The sequence below is a fragment of the Pleurodeles waltl genome, chromosome 7, assembly GCF_031143425.1.
Source record: "Pleurodeles waltl isolate 20211129_DDA chromosome 7, aPleWal1.hap1.20221129, whole genome shotgun sequence".
NCBI classification, from domain to species: Eukaryota; Metazoa; Chordata; class Amphibia; order Caudata; family Salamandridae; genus Pleurodeles; species Pleurodeles waltl.
The window spans coordinates 311316349-311341329 of NC_090446.1; the positions used below are offsets into that span (position 1 = coordinate 311316349).

The 24981-nt window shown below is 47.1% G+C and overlaps 1 protein-coding gene and 1 long non-coding RNA gene across 4 annotated transcripts in view; one reads left to right on the top strand and one right to left on the bottom strand.

Annotated features, from left to right (window-relative positions):
- IFT52 (intraflagellar transport 52) overlaps positions 1-24981 on the top strand; it is a 492806-nt gene that overhangs the window by 271820 nt on the left and 196005 nt on the right. The gene's annotated exons all lie outside the window — the stretch shown is intronic.
- Positions 1-24981, bottom strand: part of LOC138304056 (uncharacterized) — a 276848-nt gene that overhangs the window by 220698 nt on the left and 31169 nt on the right. The window contains exon 2 of the long non-coding RNA XR_011205488.1: positions 15026-15068. This is a non-coding gene — a long non-coding RNA (uncharacterized lncRNA). The remainder of the gene's footprint in view (positions 1-15025; positions 15069-24981) is intronic.

Sequence of the window (24981 nt, forward strand, 5' to 3'; positions counted from 1 at the left end):
ATGGTGGTGGAGTGAGAGGTTGTGGAGAAAAAGCTGTGGTGAATGTGGTGGAGAAGGCTAAAGAGGTTTCGTCTTTTCCCTCCACCTGAAAGTTTTGCCGTTGGTGGGGCAGTATCAAGAGTCTCTTGAAATGCTAGCTTTCTTTTAGTCTGTGGAGGCTGAGAAGTAATAATTTTTCCAGTCTCTGTGGATTTGTATTCTTCTCTGCTTGCTATCCATAACCTCTAAAATAGGTTGAATGTCCAATTCCTCCATTTGATGTTCAGAGGTATGTTTTGTGCCCGTAGAGGAATGTTCAGTGAATGTTTTGGGCACCTGCTTCAATCGAGCCGAAAGTGCTATTTCCTCTTTATAGGATGGTGTTTTCAGCTCCGAAGTCGGACCGAGGTGTTTCATATCCGAAGCTGTTGGCCGAGGTGTCGGCTCCGAAGCAGGGCGTAATTTTTTGGGATCCGATGATTGTGGGCGTCTGCTCAGTTCGGAGGTTGGGTTTGAGTTTTTCGGCTCGACCCCAACACCAAAACAGGTGTGGTAACCTGTTGATGGAGTGTTTTGGCCTTTTTTGGCGCCGAACCCAAGGGTCAGTCGACGATTAGTCTTTTTTGCGTGACACCATGGCTCGATAGCAGTGATGCACCCAAGGCCTTGCCTGTTTTTTTTTTTTTTTAAGTGGGTGTTGGGGCAGGTGTACTCACATACTGCGCCGCTGCTATTGGCTGGCTGTCCACCTCTGAACCTTGTTTGGAGTCGGAGTCTGGGATCGAAACTGCCATCTGTGCCTGCTCTTCTTGGAGGGTGTCGGTGGACTCTGTGTGCTTGGACGCCATCTCCAGTCTTCATGCCCTTTGATCGCATAGTTTTTTCTTCGATCGAAAAGACTGACACGCCTCACAGCTTTCCTCAAGATATTCCGGAGAAAGGCAGAGTTTACAGACCAAGTGCTGGTCGGTGTAAGGAAATTAAGCATGGCACCGAGGAAAGAATTGGAATGGAGTCAGATCCATCAGGGTATGACGCAGTAGGCCCAAACAGGCCCAAGGAGGGCGTGAGTGCCCTAAAGGGCGTTTCCTTGATCCCGACGGTGCTATCGGATTGAGTGCAGAAGAAACAATACTGACGGTATGAGATAAGTTTGAGATAATATAGAGTTTCTGAATCAAAAGTCCCAGAGTGAGAGGGAACACGTCCGAACCCGACGGCAGAAAGAAAACAATCTAACAAAGGAGTTGATGCTCATGCGCACTATCACCGAGAGGAGGAGCCACTCTATCCTGTGACACGAAAAAAGACTTCTTCAAAGAAAAACAACTTGTGACACTCCGAGCCCAACACTAGATGGCGAGATCTATATATATCCCACTGGCGGTCACCAGTTGGTAGTTCTAGTTAGGACCATGTTTCCATAGAAAAAGTGTTTTTTGACTTGCCTATATCTTTACCACCACTTGACGAATCTTCACAAAATTTTCCAAAAAAGTGTGCCAGTGATTCTTGTGCATGCGGAATGTTTCGGAGAGATCCGTCAAGTGGGGCAGAGAAAAAGGAGGGGTGAAAAAAGTTGTGTTTCTCATAGGACCTTTAGACATAACTACCGAACCACTGGATGGATTTACACCAAATTTGGCAGAAAGCTATCTTTCAGGTATGCAAATAACACTTTCACTTATTTGGTGTTAATCCGTTCAGTAGGTTTTGAGATATTAAAGGGAAAATAGATTTGTATATCTAGGGGTGCGGATCCTTTGTGATGTTTTGATGAAGGATGAGCACGTGCAGGGAAATGCAGGCTCTGATTAGCTGCCAACACTTCAAACCATGAAGTGTTGGCAGCCATCTTGGGTCTCTGCTTCAGCCGAGTCCCACAAAAAAAAGAGTTAAAAATAAAAAAAAAAATTAAAAAAAAATTAATAATCAATGTCCCTGAGGTCGCCGAGGGACCTCCACCCCCCACCCTCACCCCCAGGCCAAAAAAGCACCTTTTTTCAAAAATAATTTTTGCTGTGATTTCACGACAACATCAAAGTTTTGTGGGAAAAAAGTGCTTTTTAAAAAAAAGTTTTTTTTTTTTATTTTTTTTAACAAGCCTGGTCCTGGGTCATTCACAATTTCAATACGGGGGGCTGTGCGCCCCAGCCCCGGGGACCACCACCTACCAGGGTCTGAAGACTAACACAATGCTGGGGTGACATCCGCCATACCCACCTGCGCCTCCGGGGACCACCACCTCCCTGGGGCACTTTTTAATTAGATTGTGGGGGTGAATCACCCCCTCCCCCACCAAACCCTTGGAAAGACCATTGCCTTCCCAGGGCTAAAGACTAACACAATGCCGGAAGGCCACATCCCCCCCCTCCCTCTCCCCCGCCCCAGGGACCACCACCTCTCTGAGCACTTTCCAGATACATTGCAGGGGCTGGGCTGGCCTGGGTGGGGGAGGGGGGATGCATGGTCACATGGTCCTCCATTCATTTTTTGGTTCTGGCTCTGGGGAGGTTGCGGTCCTTGGGGCATTTAATAAGCCCTAGGAGGAGGGGGCAGCACCCCCCTTTCCTATATTGATTAAGAATTCCCTCTGGACTTGGTCCACCCGGGGGAAATGTAAACAAGAAGCGCTGGAGACAGCGTTTTTTTTTGTTTTTTTTTATCTCAGCAAAAATCTGCAGATCCCTTTGCAGATTTCTCAGATTTGTTTAAAAAAAAAAATAACAAAAAAAAACTTTTTAGCCCTGGAGGACCCCTGGACCAAAGCTAAGGGGTTAGGGTATACATACCCTTCCCTCTTTTTTTGTTTTTGTTTTTCTTGGTACTCTGCTCATGTTTTGAACATGACTTGCAGCATGCTAGTGACTAAGAACTTTTTCCAGATGGGGATATCACGTGCCTCTCTGGGGCTTCCCCTAATGGTGGTAAGCTGCAAAACTTTGTGTTTGATTTGCCTCGTGAGGTAACCAAGTCTTCTATTTTGATGAAAGTCTTGCAATCCGTTTCTTCATTTGTAGGACCTTTGCTCTTAGTTAACAAGGCTGTACTGGAACTGGTTATGGGTCCCATTGAGAAGTCTTTCTTCGGTCTTGCGATCCACAGATTAATTGCTAGATGACATAGACTTGCTTTGAGTGACCAGAAATGTTTGCCTTGGCATCTGTTGCCACCCAGCTGGGAGGTTTGAGCGTCATCCTCCGAACTGAGTGCCAGCGGCTTACATATGGCCCCTACGGACAGGGATTCAAAGTGGAGAGACCCGTCTCTTGAGTAGGAAGGTTTTCACTTCAGGAAGTCTTGGTGTTTACACAGCAAATATCAAGTGTCTGCTGTGCCAGTTTGTTCATGCGTTGGAGGAATTTGGCATAATCTGCAGTCGTAAGCCTACCAAAACGCATGCTGAAATCATTATTGCTCAGTGATGGGTTGAATACCTCTAAACAGATTCTTAAGTCGGCTTGAATTCTGTTCGTTCCATTTCCAAACATGATGCTGTTGTGCTTGTTTGCATTGTACTGGCTTTTTCAGAGGTATCCATTTTTATCTGAAAGGCATGCCTTTTGATGGCATGTGATTTATTGGTGAAGCCTCCATTGAGCACTTCAAGAATAGCAGGGTTTAGGGTCATTCACTGGACCTGGCTTTGCCAGTGAGGCAGACCCATCAGCAACACAGAAAGTTAAGGGGCTACTCCAGAGGTAAGCAGTCGCGGCAGAGGCAACCCTCTTAGCTGGTGTAGACCTGCACCAAAAGTACTGCTCCCTTTAAGGCAGAGGGCAAACACAGGGGAGCCAACACCAGCTTCTGATGCATTCTCTTCTATCCTCTGCTGGATTTACTGCCTCAGAACCTTTGACACCTCCCCCAGTTACACCATCATCTTTCAATGACTGTGTCCAAATTTTCCACCAACTGGAAGTCGATCTTGAAAGACAACTGGGTCATAGAGTTGATTCCCAAGAGCTGGACCCTACTCTTTCCATCCTTTCCCTTGACCATCCTCCGTACGTAATTACCTTCCCTTGGATATACACCTCATTTCGTCATCATTCTCCATAAAACCTTTCTTCTGATGGATACAGCTACCTGTGGATTCCTCACCGTATGAATTCTCCCAATACGCCAGCATTCGACTGAAATTTTCTTCCTAGCTCTTCTCGTCGACAAGGACTTTACAATTGCATGGCTCCGCATGCGACTCCTTCTGACGTTATTGTGGCAATAAGAAGTCCTCGCTGACGTGCTAACGTCAGTTCCCTTTTTTTCACGCCTTCGATGCTAACAGTTTTTCCTGGCTGTCGAACAGTTACAGTTTCAAAGGTGGTGGTGGTGTTGAGTTACAATGTCTCCACCGAAGAAATTGGGCTTTAAGCCTTGTCGTGAGTGCGGGGGTCGCATGTCGGTCACAGATCCCCATGACAACTGTTTCCAGGACTGTGGCTAGGAGGTACAGAGTTGAACCAGGGGGATCCACAGTTTTTGTCTCGGCACCCAACACCTGGGAGCTTGGCAGTGCAGGCCTCTTGTTCTGCCCAGTCTGCACCTGGGCCATTCCCTGGTACTCCATCAGATAGAGAGTCTAAGCGAACGGAGCAAACAGTAAAGAAGGGTTTCTCCTCGTTTAGTATGGCCTTGAAGTCTGTCAAAGCTACCTGTGTGCTGGGGATATATATGCATGCCCTGATGGACATGGCAAGAGCTATGGTGCCATGCTTGCCTCAGGATGTGCAATGGCAGTTTGAACTCCTGTTGGACACTCAAGCTGTGGCCAAGCAGGTTATCCAGTCTGGTCTGGATACGGCAAATTCAGTTGCCAGGGCAGTGGGCACTTCGGTGGCGACCAGGAGGCATGCGTGGCTTAGGTCTTCTGGCTTTTTCACGGATGTTCAGGCAACTTTGGACCTTCTGTTTGATGGTGAGAAGTTGTTTGGATCCAAGGCTGACTTCAGCTTTGGAGCGTTTTAAAGACAGCAGGGTTACTGCAAAGTCCTTGGCACTCCAGGCTTCAGCATCCACACCCTTTAGATCTTTTCGGAGGTTCAGGGGGTTTGGCTGTGGGTCCTCTTTTCGTATGAGACCACAGTCCAGCATGAAGCAGCCTGCCAACCCTCTATAGGTCTTATTGAGGGCGGGGGAGGGTTGGAACACAAGGAGCCACTCAGCAGCTTCCCGTCTCATCTTCTTCCTCTGGGGGAACCCATCAAGGAAAGCAGCCCTAGTTTTCTATCCATCTTGCATCATACTTCGCCCGTAGGGGGAAGGCTATTTCAGTTTCTCCACAAGTGGGAGTTAATCACATCGGACTCTTGGGTGCTGAATATTGTGGGGAAAGATTATGCCGTTCCTTTTCGGGAGTGTGCAATACCTCCAACCCCACCTCCTCCCTCTCCGTCATTTGTTTTGCAAGGAAGATCATCTCCTGTTGCTTAAGCAGGAGGTGCAAGTCCTTTTATTAAAGGGTGCAATGGAGTTGGTTTCAGAGCAGGAAAAGGGTCAGGTATGCTATTCGAGGTATTTCCTAATTCCCAAGAAGGATGGTTGATTGGGGCCTATTCTGGACCTCAGGATTTTGATTTGGTTCCTCAAACAGGAGATATTCAAAATGTTGACTCTAGCACAGGTGCTTCTGGGGTTGATCAAGGAAGACTGGATGGTGTCTGACTTGCAGGATGCTTATTTTCATATCTTCATTCTAAAGTCGCACAGGAAGTATCGCCGGTTTGAGGTAGGGACGCAACACTACCAGTTTGCGGTCCTTCCTTTTGGTTTTGCTTCCGCACCTTGAGTCTTCACAAGGTGTTGGCGGTGGTTGCAGCAGACCTCAGAAGGAAGGGAGTATCTGTATTCCCTTACCTGGACGATTGGCTGATAAATGCCAGGTCCCCAGAGCTTGTGCTGCATCACTAGAAAATGACAACACAGTTGTTGTTTAACCTGGGCTTTACAGTAAACATGCCCAAGTCTCACCTAGAGCCCTCTCAGCTCCTCCTGTTCATAGGGGCAGTACTGGATACAACATTGAATCGGGCCTACCCTCTGCCTCAGCAGATCCAGGACATTCAGGCGTTGATTCCAGTGTTTCAAAAGGGAGCGGCTGTTCCGGTCCTACGTCTGCTCAGTCTGTTCGACTCTTGCATTCTGTTGGTCACTCATGCACGTTGGCACATGAGGACTCCCCAGTGGTGCCTCCGCAAGCAGTGGTTTCAACACAGGGGATCTGGAGTAGTCGAAAACGATCTCCAGAGACACTGCAGCGGATCTACAATGGTGGGCTGTGGACGGCAACCTTTCCCAAGGAAGGCTGTTTTGCCTCCCACCTCCGGTGGCCACGGTCATAACTGATGCTTCCACTCTAGAGTGGGGAGCTCATCTGGGGGACCTGGAGATCGAAGGCCTTTGGTCTCCAGTAGATCAGATGTTTCACATCAGTCTGTTAGAACTGTGGGCAATACATCTGGCTCTCAAAGCCTTCCTCCCGTCCATTCACTGTCAGTCAGTATAAGTCTTGACAGACAACACCACCGCAATGTGGTACATCAACAAGCAGGGAGGAGTAGGGTATTATCTTCTCTGCAGAGAGGCTCTGCAGCTCTGGTCCTGGGTGCAGGACCATCGGATTTGCATAGTTGCAATCCATCTGGCTGGAGTTCTCAATGTAGGTGCAGACAGTCTCAGTCGGCATTTATCGGCCAGTCACAAGTGGCGTCTCCATCCAGACCTGGTTCTTCACATCTTCTGGATGTGGGGATTTCAACAGATAGACCTGTTTGCCGCTCAGGAGAACGCACACTGCCCGTCGTTCTGCAGCCTCCAGTATCCGTGCAGGGAGCGTTGGGGGACACGTTTCAGATGTCTTGGTGTGAGCTCAAGTCATTTTAATTGCCCCGGATTGGCCAAGAAGGGTGTGGTACACAGACCTTCTCTCACTGTGCCCTCGGCTCCGTCTCCCTCACAGGGCAGACCTCCTCTTGCAGTGGCAGGGGCAGGTTCTACACCTCCACCTCCAGAGCCTATACCTACATGCTTGAAGATTGAACGGGACAATCAGAGTTCCTTTTCTCTCCCTCCAGAAGTGGTGGATGTTATCTTATCGACCAGGCGACACCCCACCAAGACTGTCTATGCTAATGGATGGGCAAAGTTTGTTGCTTGGTGCGGAGAGAGACAAATTGATCCCTTAAAGGCCCATTTCTCTGATGTTTTGCTTTTTGCCCTTTCCTTGGCACAGAAGGGATGTGCAGTTGCGACTGTGAAGGGTTATTTATCAAGCGCTGTCAGCCTTTCTGTGCCTTCCTGTTCAGCATTCCTTGTCTAAGTCCCTTATAGTTATTAGATTCCTGAAAGTTTGACTAACAAGTTTCCTCCCACTCAGTTTGTCATGCCTCAGTGGGATTTGAATTTGGTTCTGACTTTCTTGATGGGTTCACCGTTTGAGCCTATGCATTCTTGCCCGTTGAGACTTTTAGTTTTAAAAACATTTTTCTTAACGGCTATCACGTCAGCTAGGCACGTGAGTGAGCTTCAGGCTCTTAGTGTGAAACCTCCTTTTACAACCTTTTATGCTGACAAGGTGGTCCTGAGAACCAGGGCGGCTTTCCTTCCTAAAGTGGTAACTCCCTTTCATATGGGTAATTCTATAACACTCTTTCTTTTACCCTCCTCCTCATCATCCATCAAAGGAGGAGGAAAGACGTCATCGCTTGAATCCAAAAAGGCCTTTGAGTTTCTACATTGAGAGGACAAGAGACTTTAGAGTTGATGATCAACTCTCCGTTGAATATGTGGGCAAGATGAGGGGCGAGGCCGTCCACAAGAGAACCCTTTCCAGGGGGGTCATTCTTTGCATAAAGGTTTGTTATTCACTGGCAAAGAAGGTTCCTCCTGAAGGTGTTAAGGCCCATTCCACCAGGGCTAAGTCTGCTACTTTGGCCTTGGCTAGAGGTGTCCCAGTTGCTGAAATTTGTAAGGCCGCAACTTGGGCTTCCCTCCACACTTTTACGAAGCATTATTGCTTAGACTCGGAAGTTAGGAGGGACGGCCATTTTGCACGTTCTATTTTGCAGGATTTCTTGGTTTGACCAGTCAGGCACCCACCTCCAAGTGTGGGACTGCTTTTGGATTCTATTCATAAGGTGACAAATCCACAGGTAGTTGTATCCATCAGAAAAACAAGTTACTTACCTTCGGTAGTGCTTTTTCTGGTAGATACAGTAGCTACCTGTGGATTCCTCACAGATACACCCTGTTGGTCATACCAAGACATCTTTTATTATAAATGTAAACGTTTTTGAGGTTTTTAATATAAACAAATATTGTGGTTTATATTTGTATTTGGATTGGTATATATTGTTCTTGTGAAGTCAGTATTCACCTGTTCGCCTCGAAGGCATGTAAAAAATGGTGAAACTGACGTCGGCACGCCGACGAGGACTTCTTATTGCCACAATGACATCCGACCGAGTCGTGTGTGGAGCCGTGCAATTGTGATGTCCTCGTTGACTTGAAGAGCTAGGAAGGAAATTTCAGTTGAATGCTGGCGCATTGGGCGAATTCATAAGGTGAGGAATCCACAGGTAGCTACTGTATCCACCAGAAAAAGCATTACCGAAGGTAAGTAACGTATTCGTTCAATGGCATCTGTCGCTGTAGATACACATGTTCTGCATAGCTCGCCATCTGGTGTTGGGTCGGAGTGTTACAAGTTGTTTTTCTTCGAAGAAGTCTTTCGAGTCACGGGACCGAGTGACTCCTCCTTCTGTCTCCATTGTGCATGGGCGTCGACTCCATCTTCGATTGTTTTCTTTCCGCCATCGGGTTCGGACGTGTTCCTGTCGCTCCGAGTTTCGGAACGGAAAGTTAGTTAATATCGGAAGATTTTCGTCGGTATTGTTGCGTTCGGGATCGGCGTAGTTAGATTCAACACCGCATCGAAGATCGACGCGCTCCGGTGCCCTTTGGGGTAGTTTTCGATCCCCCGTCGGGGCCTGGTCGGCCCGACCGCGTGTCGAACAACGTCGATGGAACGGACCCCGTTCCGTTTTTGTCCCAAATGCCACAACAAATACCCGTATACAGACCAACATTTGGTCTGTAACCTGTGCCTGTCACCTGAGCACAGTGAAGAGACTTGCGAGGCCTGTCGTGCGTTCCGGTCCCGAAAGACACTCCGTGACCGTCGAGCCAGGAGACTTCAGATGGCGTCCACGCCGACAGCGCACCGAGAGTTCGAGGAGGAAGAAGAAACCTTTTCGATCGACGAATCGGACTCCGAGGAATTCGACGATCAAAGAACCGTGAGTAAGACGTCGAAAACAACACAGAAGAAAAGTGACAAGGCCCAGGGGACGCCACTGCCACCAGGCCATGGCTCCACCCATAAATTCGGTGACCGACCATCGGCACCGAAAAAGGCCAAAACAGTGCCGAGATCGTCCGACTCCGGTCGAGACACCGGCACGCAGCCTTCTCGGGATCGAGAAAGTGCTGGAGAAAAGCAACGACACCGAGATAGCGGTGTAGAAGCGGCTCGACGCCGAGACAGCGGCACCGACGAAGATCGTCGCCGAGAGGTTTCGACTCCAAAAAAGAAAAAAGCCACCTCGGAGCCGAAAAGAGATACAGGCAGGGTTTCGGTGCCGAAACAACCCGGAACCGACCCAGGTCCAGGCTCTTATACAGAGGAACAATCACTGTCCTCTCAGATGCGAAAGCATAGGTTTGAGGAAGAGCTGCAATCCACCGAAGTGGACCATACGCAAAAACGTATTTTCATACAGCAGGGAACGGGAAGAATAAGCACCCTTCCCCCTATTAGGAGAAAAAGGAGACTGGAGTTTCAAACAGACCAGGCGCCACAAACAAAAATGGTGAAAAAGGTGACTCCGCCACCCTCTCCTCCACCTGTAATTAACGTCTCACCAGCGCAAACACATTCCCCGGCTCACACCACCATGAGCCAAGGTGACCAGGATCAAGACGCTTGGGACTTATATGACGCCCCAGTGTCGGACAACAGTCCGGAGACATATCCAACAAAGCCCTCACCACCAGAAGACAGCTCAGCATACTCTCAAGTGGTGGCTAGAGCAGCACAATTCCACAACGTAAACCTCCACTCAGAACAAGTCGAGGATGACTTTTTATTCAACACCCTCTCCTCCACCCACAGCTCCTACCAAAGCCTGCCTATGCTGCCAGGTATGCTTCGGCACGCAAAGGAAATATTCAAGGAGCCGGTCAAAAGTAGGGCAATAACGCCAAGGGTGGAAAAGAAGTATAAGGCACCTCCTACAGACCCTGTTTTCATCACCACACAGCTGCCACCGGATTCCGTCGTAGTAGGAGCAGCTCAGAAAAGAGCCAACTCCCACACATCTGGGGATGCACCACCCCCAGATAAAGAGAGCCGCAAGTTCGATGCAGCTGGGAAAAGAGTCGCAGTACAAGCTGCAAACCAGTGGCGCATCGCTAACTCTCAAGCACTACTTGCGCGCTATGACAGAGCCCATTGGGATGAGATGCAACACCTCATCGAGCATCTTCCCAAGGAACTACAAAAGAGGGCAAAGCAGGTGGTTGAGGAAGGACAGAACGTATCAAATAACCAGATACGATCTTCTATGGACGCAGCAGACACAGCTGCAAGAACAATTAATACATCTGTGACCATTAGAAGGCACGCATGGCTAAGAACGTCTGGGTTCAAACCAGAGATACAGCAGGCAGTGCTCAATATGCCATTCAACGAAAAACAACTGTTCGGACCAGAAGTGGACACGGCAATCGAAAAACTTAAAAAAGACACTGACACTGCTAAAGCCATGGGCGCACTCTACTCCCCGCAGAGCAGAGGAACCTACAGCACCTTCCGCAAGACACCCTTTAGAGGGGGGTTTCGGGGTCAGGCCACACAAGCCAGCACCTCGCAGGCAACACCGTCCAGCTACCAGGGACAGTACAGGGGAGGCTTTCGGGGCCAATACAGAGGAGGGCAATTCCCTAGGAATAGAGGAAAATTTCAAAGCCCCAAAACCCCTACAACCAAGCAGTGACTCAGATGTCACTCACCCCCTCCACACAACACCAGTGGGGGGAAGAATAGGTCATTATTACAAAGCATGGGAGGAAATAACTACAGACACTTGGGTCTTAGCAATTATCCAACATGGTTATTGCATAGAATTCCTACAATTCCCTCCAAACATACCACCAAAAGCACAGAATTTATCAAAACAACATTCCGAACTTCTGGAAATAGAAGTTCAAGCACTATTGCAAAAGAATGCAATCGAATTAGTACCAAACACACAAACAAACAGGAGTCTATTCTCTGTACTTCTTAATACCAAAAAAGGACAAAACACTGAGACCAATCCTAGACCTCAGAATACTAAACACCTACATCAAATCAGACCACTTTCACATGGTCACGCTACAAGAAGTGTTACCATTGCTAAAACTACAGGACTACATGACAACCTTAGACCTCAAAGACGCGTATTTCCATATACCAATACATCCGTCGCACAGGAAATACCTACGGTTCGTATTCAAAGGAATACATTACCAATTCAAAGTATTGCCTTTTGGTTTAACAACCGCACCAAGAGTCTTTACAAAATGTCTAGCAGTAGTGGCTGCACACATCAGAAGGCAGCAAATACATGTATTCCCGTATCTAGACGACTGGCTAATCAAAACCAATTCACTAACAAAGTGCTTACAACACACAAATCAAATCATACAAACCCTCTACAAACTAGGGTTCACCGTCAACTTTGCAAAATCCAACATTTTGCCGTGCAAAGTACAACAATACCTGGGAGCCATAATATACACAACAAAAGGAGTAGCCACTCCAAGTCCACAAAGAATTCAAAATTTCAACAAGATCATACAACGCATGTATCCAACACAAACAATACAAGCAAAGATGATATTACAACTCCTAGGCATGATGTCTTCATGCATAGCCATTGTCCCGAACGCAAGACTACACATGAGGCCCTTACAACAGTGCCTAGCATCACAATGGTCACAAGCACAGGGTCACCTTCTAGATCTGGTGTTAATAGACCGCCAAACTTACCTCTCGCTTCTATGGTGGAACAGTATAAATTTAAACAAAGGGCGGCCATTCCAAGACCCAGTGCCACAATGCGTAATAACAACAGATGCTTCCATGACAGGGTGGGGAGCACACCTTGATCAACACAGCATACAAGGACAATGGAACGTACATCAAACAAAACTGCATATAAATCACCTAGAAATGCTAGCAGTTTTTCAAGCATTAAGGGCTTTCCAACCAATTATAACTCACAAATACATTCTTGTCAAAACAGACAACATGACAACAATGTATTATCTAAACAAACAGGGGGACACACACTCAACGCAGTTGAGCCTTCTAGCACAGAAGATATGGCGATGGGCAATTCACAACCACATTCGCCTAATAGCGCAGTTTATTCCAGGGATCCAGAATCAACTTGCAGACAATCTCTCTCGAGATCACCAACAGGTCCACGAATGGGAAATTCACCCCCAAATTCTAAACACTTACTTCAGACTCTGGGGAACACCTCAAATAGACTTGTTTGCAACAAGAGAGAACGCAAAATGCCAAAACTTCGCATCCAGATACCCACACAGGCAGTCCCAAGGCAATGCCCTATGGATGAACTGGTCAGGGATATTTGCCTACGCTTTTCCTCCTCTCCCTCTCCTTCCTTATCTGGTAAACAAATTGAGTCAAAACAAACTCAAACTCATTTTAATAGCACCAACTTGGGCAAGGCAACCCTGGTACACAACACTGCTAGACCTATCAGTAGTACCCCACATCAAATTGCCCAACAGGCTGGATCTGTTAACACAACACAACCAACAGATCAGACATCCAGATCCAGCATCGCTGAATCTAGCAATCTGGCTCCTGAAATCCTAGAATTCGGACACTTACAACTTACCCACGAATGTATGGACGTCATAAAGCAAGCCAGAAGGCCGTCCACTAGGCACTGCTATGCAAGTAAATGGAAGAGGTTTGTCTGCTACTGCCATCATAATCAGATCCAACCTTTACACGCAACTCCAAAGGACGTAGTGGGTTACTTGCTTCACTTACAAAAATCTAACCTAGCCTTCTCTTCCATTAAAATACACCTTGCGGCAATATCTGCATACCTGCAGACTACCTATTCAACTTCCCTATATAGGATACCAGTCATTAAAGCATTCATGGAAGGCCTTAAAAGAATTATACCACCAAGAACACCACCTGTTCCTTCATGGAACTTGAATGTTGTCTTAACAAGACTCATGGGTCCACCTTTTGAACCCATGCACTCTTGCGAAATACAGTTCCTAACCTGGAATGTTGCATTTCTCATCGCCATTACATCCCTAAGAAGAGTAAGCGAAATTCAGGCGTTTACAATACAAGAACCTTTTATACAACTACACAAAAATAAAGTCGTCCTAAGGACTAATCCTAAATTTTTACCAAAGGTTATTTCACCGTTCCACCTAAATCAAACAGTGGAACTACCAGTGTTCTTCCCACAGCCAGATTCCGTAGCTGAGAGGGCACTACATACATTAGATGTCAAAAGAGCATTAATGTACTACATTGACAGAACGAAAAACATCAGAAAGACTAAACAACTATTTATTGCATTCCAAAAACCTCATGCAGGAAACCCAATATCAAAACAAGGTATAGCCAGATGGATAGTTAAATGCATCCAAATCTGCTACCTTAAAGCAAAACGACAACTGCCCATTACACCAAGGGCACACTCAACCAGAAAAAAAGGTGCTACCATGGCCTTTCTAGGAAACATCCCAATGCAAGAAATATGTAAGGCAGCCACATGGTCTACGCCACACACGTTCACCAAGCACTACTGTGTAGACGTGTTATCCGCACAGCAAGCCACAGTAGGTCAAGCCGTGTTAAGAACATTATTTCAAACCACTTCCATTCCTACAGGCTGAGCCACCGCTTTTGGGGAGATAACTGCTTACTAGTCTATGCAGAACATGTGTATCTACAGCGACAGATGCCATCGAACTGAAAATGTCACTTACCCAGTGTACATCTGTTTGTGGCATCAGTCGCTGGAGATTCACATGTGCCCACCCACCTCCCCGGGAGCCTGTAGCAGTTTGGAAGTTAGCTTCAACTTTGTACATTTGTATATATATTATTTTAACCTTAAATAGGTACATACTTAGTCACTCCATTGCATGGGCACTATTACTACAACACAACTCCTACCTCACCCTCTGCGGGGAAAACAATCGAAGATGGAGTCGACGCCCATGCGCAATGGAGACAGAAGGAGGAGTCACTCGGTCCCGTGACTCGAAAGACTTCTTCGAAGAAAAACAACTTGTAACACTCCGACCCAACACCAGATGGCGAGCTATGCAGAACATGTGAATCTCCAGCGACTGATGCCACGAACAGATGTACACTGGGTAAGTGACATTTTCATTTCGTTCACCAGGATCATAAAAGCACAATTTAAGACATGAAAGCATCACAGAAATGCACATAAAAAAACAATAAGACAAAACGAAGTGTAGCCAATGCACTTTACAGTCTGTGTAATCCCATACATTCATTTGTTCTCATTAGGTCTACGCCATGTAACTTGTACCCTCCTATGCCCTTTAAGGGGAAATACTCCATTTCATCAGATAAAACAAACATTCAAACTCCATTATTATAACACTGAACAATTGATTACGACTTCCACTGCCAATTACAAATAATCCTACATTTGACAACTAGTCAACTTACTTTATAGAAGTAGTTCTTGAAATATAAAAGCACAATTTAAAAAAAGGCAAATACATCAAGTAAACATTAGATTTTTGTCTGAAAAAAGCAAAATGACAGGAATTAGGCCACCTTCAGGATTGAGGGCCACAATGGTGTCTAGTTTGATACTAGCACAGCAACAATGGCAATATTCATATAGCTATAACATTTAACAGGGTCGCACAATAGATTAACATATTTGCCACTTACTCTGTACAGAAGCTGACTTTAGAGTTGTAGAAAACACGTAGATCTAAAAATGTGGTAATAAAGTGCAAAAATGGCAGTAAGTTACAAAAAAGCTCTTAAAAACTATAACACCACAACATGTATAGATCACAATTGGTTAAAAAACAAATACAGAAGGACTACAGAATAAGCTATGTAAAAAAGATTTTTAAAACAGAGGTCTCTAGTCTAAGCCTAAAATGCCAATGGACAAAACATCTTTGTTTGTGTGGCTGGGAAGCTTTGTTTTCTCCTTAGCTTGGATGCATTTACTGTGCCAGTTACAAGCATACATGAGAAATTTAGCAGTGGAATAAACTACCAATCTGTTGTCTGTACTAAGAATCCTAAATCCCTCCAGGTTTTGACCATTGCCCAAGTTCCTTGAGAGGTGTATTATCCACTTGGCTCTTTGGAACCCATAGAGCTGTCAAAAAATGGTAAACGAATGAGTGATTCTGGTGCCTCTGCACCGGCAGAGCAGAGGTCATCCTCTGGTACAGTTTCAGACCACATGCAACAGAACTTTGTTGTAGGAGATTGATTGATGAAGACATGATGTCATTAATTATAGACTACCCAGGGCATGGTTTCAAAATCACTAAACTTAGTAGTCAATGATTCCTTGCAATTTATAACAGTTTGGCCCGGTACAAAGTCCCAGTATTTTTCTTTTAAACTGGCTTTTGAAACTGAAAATAATTCATCTGGTGCTAACCAAAATGTCTGTAGTCCCACTTTTCTCAGTAACACTTTCCCACACTTCAACCATGGGATTTTGAAAACCGTCTCAGTTGACATAAGATCTCTTAAACCCACCCAGTATGATTCCCGGGCTGGGGAAGACCATAATCCGTACAAAATAAATCCAAATTCTGCACTCTCTTCTTTGCAATTCCCCTTGGAGCCAGGTCCTAGAAAACTGGAATTATAGGTGTACTTGCAGTGAGTCCCAAAGGAGATCTTAGAAGCTTACTTTCAACTGTAGATGAGATTTACATGTTCACAAACCCCCAGATTTCTAAACTATTACAGGGCTGCCCCCAAAGCCCTTTCATTATTTATCTCTAAGGCTGGTGCAGCCCTCTTGGATACTGCCCTTTTATGAAATCTTACTATACTTGCAGTGTAGTAGGTTAGTTAATTATTGTGATTTTTGGAGTTGCAATTCCCAAATGAGGTGTGGCGTTAGCTGTTCTCCTAGATATTCAAAGTTTGACACCTATTCAATTGCATCCTTATCCCACATACATTTTGATCTTATTATTTATTTTTTTGCTTTGCAGGGCTAAATACCATACATTTTGTCTTCTTGATGTTCAGCTCAAGATCCCGCGGTACCCTGAAAGCATTAAAATTATTCAGCAGCTGCTATAGCCCGTGGGGAGATATTGAAAGCACTAGTGTCTTCCGCAAAACGTAGGACAGGGGACCCTTTGGCTGCCCACTTTGTGAGTCACACCCATCCACGTCTAGGCAATCGACTACCCAATTAATATACAAAGAAAACAAAGTTGGAGCAAGAACACAGGCCCCCGTCACTCCACGTTTCATCCTAAAGGTATCTGACCGTTGGCCATAATCCTTCATCTGACTTGTCGTAATTATCTGATTGGAGCCGCACTAAAGTGTACAGCAAGTTTGCAGGAACACCCTTTTCCTCTAGAACCCTCCACAACATGCCCCTTGATACCAAGTCAAAGGCAGCACACAGATTGTCAAATGCAACATAGAGTATTCCCCTGCTGATAACTGACGTTTTCCAAAAAATACAATTGAAACTAAAAACCTGATCAATAGTACTAACATTACTTCTGAAACCTGCTTGAAAATCTGATCATACATTATTGCCTTGTATTCAGTTTTGGTGATGTGTCAGTACCTGCTTACAAAAGATTTTTTGCAAAGCATCGATCAAGCTAATTGGTCTGTAGTTGCCAGGTTCATTGTGATGCCGTTTCCGGTAATTTGGAATTGTAATCTGCCATTTTCCAAGATGGTGGGACCTCCATTCCTTTCAAAATTGCATTTGATTGTGAGTTGCATATGGACCTCACACCTCTGGATAAGCCATATAGAAATCGTTTGGGACCTTATCAGACTTGGTGGCACTGGATGAAAGGCAGGGCTTTATGGCTCCCAAGGTTTCACTCAATGCAAATTCAAATTTCTCTTGGTTTCTCAAGTCCGAAACCTTCCTGATTGCTTACTGGATAATTATATTTTGCCAAAGTGGGCTACCCAATCATGGATTTGGACAAATAATTTCAACACTCTTGATTCCAGAAACACATTGATTCCAGAACACATTCTGAGGCTAATTTCCAAAAGATTTGTTATCCTTAGTTTTTCAAATTTTGGGGGGGTTTTCACAAGAATATTTTGAAAGTTGCTGAAAAAGGCAAAGAGAACGACGGGAGAGAAGGGGGTCTTTCTCCATCAGTTTCTTACCAGTGAGGGACCTTGGCAGATTCAGCCATATGGTCAGAGAATGAGTGCTGGTAGGGGACATGGAAAATACCCCCTTAAAATGTTGTCCCATCTGCCACCTTAAGTTCGCGCAAAGGGACCCCCACGAGGTCTGTAACCTCTACCTCTCAAAAAATCATCCGGGGGAGGACTTTGAGGCCTGAGGCGCATTCACGCCGTAGACCTTGAGGGTATGTCAGAGGCAGAAGCTTCAACACACCACGGCCACCAAAAGACCACTGGTATTGCTGAAAGACTTAGGCCTGTCCACGACGACAATGACAACATCAAGGAAGACAAACCTGCACAAGGCAGAGAGTCAGATACTGAAACATACACCCCAGACACCGAGACAAAACAGGCAGAGAAGAACAGGGTGATGGATGCTGAAAGGAGGACACAGAAGGTAATAAAACTGCGGAAAGGTGCCGAACACTCTTAAGTCCTCAGACAAATCAAAGAAGGCAGCCTTGGCGTTGAAAACTTTGACCAAAGGTTAGCCAAAAACTAAAGAGGCCCACTGATCGTGAGTGGGGGAAAAGGAGACAGCCAACACACCGTTGCAATCCTTGACGTTGACACCAACGTGAGAGGGATTGAAGGAGGGCACTAGAACCTTGACGTCAATAGAACCCTCAATGCTGAAGAAAAGACCTTCACCGACACTCAACATCGAAAAGAAGAGAAGGCTGGAGGCAGAAGTGGCATTGCTCCTACAGACGAAACATGGATTTGATGAGTCTTTGAAGGAATTCCGACAAAACCTTTGACGTCGAAGATGACCAATCCACCTTGAAGCTCCAGCAACACTGGAGCCACAGGAGGAAGAACCAGAGGAGGAGTTCTGGTACTAGAGGAGACTGAAGGAGCATGGGGGTTTGATGACTAGTCGAGTCAAAATGATAGACTTCCCAGAAGAAGGGATGAACATCTACCCCTCAAGGCCATCACCCCCAACAACTTTTCATTGTACAATAGCCTTATCAAGAGGGCTGTTGACAGGTACAGGGTACAACTGGAGGAGGAAAACAAATGCTCCTGTTCCCTTTTAGAGAGACTAATGCCTGTTCACAAGGGTAATTTGTACCTGTCAGTGCTACCAAGCATTCTGGATCAGGGGAAGGAGGCGTTTAAAGAACTTTTCTGATGGATACAACTACCTGTGGATTCCTCACCTTATGAATTCGTCCTTGCGTCAGCATCCGAAGGAAAGTCTTCTTCCTAGCTGTCCACGTCGACGAGGACGTCATAATGGCACGGCTCCACATGACTCCATCTGACGCCAACGTGCCAATAAGAGGTCCTCGTCGGCGTACTGACGTCAGTTTTCCTTTTTTCCGTGCCTTCGTCACCAACGGTTTTTCTTCCTGGCTCGTTGATAACTGTAGCGCTTTTTGGTGGTTACAATGTCGCCTCCAAAAAAGTCCGGTTTCAAGCCGTGTAGAGAATGCGTGGTCGGATGTCAGTGACCGACCCTCATTCGGATTGTATTTGGTGCCTTAGTTCAGAGCATGATGTGGAAGGATGCTCTTTGTGCCAGAGCATGAATCCAAAAGCTCTGAAAGAGCGTGAGGCGAAGCTTTTCCTAGCAAAAGCAAAGAAGGGCCATAAAAAGGATTCCTCCCATGCTTCACCCAAGAAGCATAAGAAGCGGCGTCATCATGACTCTCGGCGCCGTCATGACTCTCGGCGCCCGTCAGAGCGGAGCCGATCGAGGTTGAGGTCTTATCGACGCCAGAAGACATGGGAGATGAGCCCTGCTGTGATGCCTCAGCCCAGGCGTCCGGAGTTGTCGCCGGTGCCATCTGTCTTTGAGGTCGTTCATTATAGCCCTCAATTTTCGCCGGCGTCGAGGGAGCCTGATGTACAGCAGACCTCTGCTCTACAATTCCCGGCTCCAGGGACGGATCCGGCTGCATTTTTTTAATGCAATGTATGCCGTGTTTCAATCCATGGCCCCTGCTGGTGCACCGGCGGGTCCCACGGGGCTATTGGCGTTTGATCTGGGCTCTCCGGCGCCGTACGAGGCGGCTCCATTCATGCCCTTTTGCCCTACGGAGACTGTCGGTTTGGTGCTGAGGGTATCCCCTAGCGGGAGTTCACCACTTGTGACGGTGGATCCACCATCACGTCAGCCGACTCCATCACTGCGCCATCCGACGTCGATGATATCTCCTTGCAGACGGCTCCATCGCCTTCCTGCCAACTGACTCCGCGGAGGTCTTTGTTGGACTCTGTGCCTGTGCCGGTGCCTGCGCCGGGTGAGACTAGGAGTCCTCCATCTTTTCCTGGGCCTTTTGGAGGTTCGAAGTCGTCGGCGTCGATGGACTCTCTTATGACGCCGGCCCTAGAGACACATCTTCGATCTCGTAGGAAGGCATTACGACTTTTGGAGTAGGAGGAATACAGACAGCTGGAGGAAGGAGAGATGGAGCCTTCGGATGAGTTCCAGGGTCTAGCCACTGCAAGTGGTCTGGATACTTCCCCGGAGTGGGACATTTCGTCTCCGGGGGAGTTTACAGAAGAGGCCGCTTCCTTCCATACAGTGGTAAGGAAGGCAGCAGAGTTTCTGGACTTGCCTTTGTCTGTGGCGGAGGTGAAAACTAACCTGCTCTAACCTGCTCACAGAGGTACTGCATCCCCCTTCGTCCAGTGCTGACCCTTTGCTGCCTTTCAATGAGGCATTAACTGAGCCTATATTGGACTTGTGGAAGAAGCCAGTAACAACTCCTGCAGTGAACAGGGCAGTGGCGAGGAGACATAGGGATGCACCAGGATATCCGGTTTTTCTATCATGACATTCAACTCCGGAAAGCTTAGTAGTCCAGGCGTCTTGTTCCGCGAAGTCTGCTCCTGGAACATTCCCTGGAGTCCCAACTGATAGGGAGTCCAAGAGGATGGAGCAGTCTTCGAAGAAGATCTTTTCATCATGCAGTATGGCGCTTAAGGCTACTAATTCTACCTGTGTGCTGGGCAGATACGTCCACGCCCTTATGGACTTCGCTAAGGAAATGGCAAAGGATCTGCCACAGGAGATGCAAAGGTCATTTGGATCCCTTTTTATGGATGTTTTACAGGCGGCTGCTCAACAAATTATACAATCTGGCCTGGACACTTCAGATTCGATAGCCAGTGCCATGGGAACATCTGTGGCTACTAGGAGGCATGCCTGGTTAAGGTCCTCTGGTTTTTCTTCGGATGTTCAATCCACCTTAATGGATCTACCAATTGATGGGGAAAAGCTGTTTGGGGAGAAGGCGGACTCTGCCCTTGAACGGTTTAAGGACTGTCGGGGGACAGCTAAGTCCTTAGGCTTACAGACCTCTGCTACAACATCTTATAGACCTTTTCGCAGGTTTCGGGGGTTCACTCGTGGCTCTGCCTTTCGGAGGTCGCAGTCCTTCGCCCAGCAGCCTGCCAATCCGCCCTATCGTGCCTTTAGAGGGCGGGGTAGGGGTAGAGCTAGAGGGCCAGCCCAGCAGCTGTCATCTTCATCATCCTCCTCTGGTGGACAACAGCAGAAGCAGCCCTGGTTTTCCCCACTTTATCATCCATACTTCTCCTGTAGGGGGAAGATTGAGTCTTTTTCTACAGAAATGGTAGTCGATTACAACAGACTTGTGGGTGCTAAGAATTGTGAAAAAAGGTTATGCTCTCCCCTTTCAGGAGTTCCCTCCTCCCTTTCTCCCCAATCCCTCATTTTGTTCAGAAGACCATCTTCTGTTGTTGCAACAGGAGGTTATAACCATGTTGGCAAAGGGCGCTATAGAGTTGGTGCCGTTGCAGGAAAGGGGTCAGGGGTGTTATTCAAGATATTTCCTGATTCCCAAAGTGGATGGTCGTTTACGGCCGATCCTAGACTTGAGGGTTTTGAATTTGTTCCTCAAGCAGGAAAAATAAAAAATGCTGACCCTAGCGCAGGTACTATTGGCGTTGAACAAAGGAGACTAGGTGGTGTCTGTCGACTTGCAGGATGCGTACTTTCATGTTCCGATAATCAAGTCGCACAGGAAGTATCTCCGGTTTGTGGTCGGAATGCAACACTACCAGTTTACGGTCCTTCCGTTTGGACTTACTTCAGCACCTCGGGTTTTTACGAAGGTGATGGCGGTTGTTGCAGCACATCTCAGAAGGAGGGAAGTAGCGTTTTTTCCCTACCTGGACGATTGGTTGATCAAAGCCAAGTCTTCAGAGCTTGTGTTGTCTCATCTGCGGATGACAACCCAATTGTTGTTCGATCTGGGTTTTTCTGTAAATGTGCCCAAATCTCACCTGGAGACCTCTCAACGCCTCCTGTTCATAGGGGCAGTACTGGACGCAACAATGTTTCGGGCCTAACCCCGCATCAGCGGGTTCTGGACATTCAGGCGCTGATTCCATTGTTTCAAGTTGGAGCGGCAGTTCCAGTCCTCAAGGTCGTACGCCTGCTAGATCCGTTTGCTTCTTGCATTCTGTTGGTCACTCACGCTCGCTGGCATATGAGGGCTCTTCAGTGGTGCCTCCGCAGGCAGTGGTTCCAGCACAAAGGAGATCTCAGGGATTCAATAAAGATCTCCAAGGACGCTGTAGCGGATCTTCATTGGTGGACAGTGGATGGCAACCTTTCCCAAGGAAAACCGTTTTCACTGCCATCTCCGGTGGCCACAGTGATATTGGATGCTTCCACTCTAGGGTGGGGAGCTCATCTGGGGGACCTGGAGATCAAGGGTCATTGGTCTCCAGCGGAGCAGATGTTGCATATCAATCTGTTGGAATTGCGGGCGGTACGTTTGGCGCTCAAGGCCTTCCTCCCTTCCCTTCGCGGTCGGTCAGTTCAGATCTTAACAGACAACACTACCGCAATGTGGTATATAAACAAGCAGGGAGGAGTAGGGTCGTACCTTCTCTGCAGAGAAGCCCTGCGACTCTGGTCCTGGGCTCAGGACCATCAGATTTGCTTAATAGCGAATCATTTGGCCGGAGTTCTGAATGTACGTGCGGACGGTCTCAGTCGTCACTTCTCGATAGATCACGAGTGGCGTCTCCATTCAGATCTGGTCCTCCACATCTTTGGGATGTGGGATACTCCTCAGGTGGATTTATTCGCCACTCGAGAACGCGCATTGCCTGTTGTTCTGCAGCCTCCAGTATCCGTTGCAAGGAGCATTGGGGGATGCGTTTCAGATGTCCTGGAGCGGCCAGTTGCTTTACGTGTTTCCCCCCATACCCTTGATTCCTCGGGTTCTGAGGTAGGTTCGTCAAGACTGGGCCCAAGTCATCTTGGTGGCACCGGACTGGCAGAGAAGGGTATGGTATACAGACCTGCTTCAACTCTCTCAGTGCCCTCCGCTCCGTCTCCCGCTCAGGGCAGACCTCCTCTCACAGTCGCAGGGGCAGGTTCTACACCCCCACCTCCAGATCCTGCACCTTCATGCCTGGAGATTGAACGGGGCAACCTGAGTTCATTTTCTCTCCCACCGGATGTAGTGGATGTTATTCTATCGTCCAGGCGACACTCCACTAAATCCATTTATGCCGGTAGGTGGGCAAAATTTGTGGTTTGGTGTGGGGAGAATCAAAAAGATCCCTTGAAGGCCCACCTTTCTGATATTCTTTTGTTTGCTCTTAGTTTAGCAAAGAAAGGCTGTACGGTAGCTACGGTTAAAGGTTATTTGGCGGCTCTGTCGGCTTTTCTTTGCCTTCCGGACCAACCTTCTTTGTTGAAATCTCCAATTGTAAATAGGTTTATTAAAGGTTTCATGAATAAGTTTCCTCCCACGCCCTTTCACATGCCTCAGTGGGACTTGAATCTGGTATTAACGTTTTTGATGGGTTCGCCTTTTGAGCCCATGCATTCATGTCCGTTGAGATACTTGGTCTTAAAGACCCTCTGCTAGGAGGGTTGAGGAGCTTCAAGCCCTTTCTGTTAAACCTCCTTTTACCATGTTTTTCCCTGATAGTGGTGCTGAAAACCAGGGCGGCTTTTCTGCCAAAAGTTGTCACTCCTTTTCATATAGGGCAGTCTATTACCCTTCCCTCGTTCTACCCTCCTCCCCACCCCTCTAAAGATGAAGAGAGGCTCCATAGGCTGGACCCTAAGAGGGCTCTGAGTTTCTACCTGGAGAGGACTAAAGACTTTCGCTTGGATGATGAGCTGTTCGTAGGGTATGTTGGACAGCGAAAGGGCAGAGCAGTCCAGAAACGAACACTCTCCAGGTGGGTCATCTTGTGTATAAAAATGTGTTACTCTGTGGTGAAGAAAGTCCCTCCTGAAGGTATCAGGGCCCATTCTACTAGGGCTAAGTCTGCTTCCTCGGCCCTAGCGAGAGGAGTTCCTTTAGTAGATATATGCAAAGCTGCAACTTGGGCGTCCCTCCATACCTTTGTAAAACATTGTTTGGACTCTGAAGTGAGGCGGGACAGTCATTTTGCTCGTTCGGTATTGCAGGATTTCTTGGTGTAATCAGGCGGGCACCCACCACCGAGTGCGGTACAGCTTTGGGACTCTATTCATAAGGTGAGGAATCCACAGGTAGTTGTATCCATCGGAAGAACAAGTTACTTACCTTCAGTAACGCTTTTTCTGGTGGATACACTAGCTACCTGTGGATTCCTCACAGTCCCTCCCGCCTCCACGTTGCCTGCCTGATTTCACAGTTATCTTGTAGTGGTTCATTTTTGCTTGTCTGGAGATATGTTTATTTGTGTATGTATATATATATATATATGTGTGTATTTTTATGTATCTATGTAAATATATGGGTTCAATGGAAAATGTTATTGTGTGTGTATATATATCTTTCATTACAGTTTTTGATGGGTCGGTTCTCACCTGTTCGCCTCAAAGGCACGTAAAAAATGAGGTGAAACTGACGTCAGTACGCCGACGAGGACCTCTTATTGGCACGTTGACGTCAGACGGAGTCACGTGGAGCCGTGCCATTATGACGTCCTCGTCGACGTGGACAGCCAGGAAGAAGACTTTCCGTCGGATGCTGACGCAAGGACGAATTCATAAGGTGAGGAATCCACAGGTAGCTAGTGTATCCACCAGAAAAAGCGTTACCGAAGGTAAGTAACTTGTTCGTTACTGTCAAAGCAGTTATGCCAAGGGTTGAGGAAAAAAATAAACCCTTAACACAACACCCAAGATACATAGAGGGGAATGCACCAGCCAACACTAGAGTTGTCTTCACCGCAAGAAAGCAAAACAATGCTCCTATCTTAATAGTGCCCCTCCCCCTCGAGAAGGAGAGTAAATGCCTAGACATGGCGGTAAGGAAGATGGTGAGAGACCACAACACAGTGGCGCATTGCAAACTCATGTCACTCCTAAACTGATACGACCATTAGCATTGGGGATGAAATGGAGTCCCTCATGCAACACCTTCCTAAAGAAAACTAAAAGTGGGCCAATGCAATCATGCAGGAAGGACGTAATATCGCAGATACATGCCTCATGTCCGCCCTCGATGCAGTCTATACTGCCA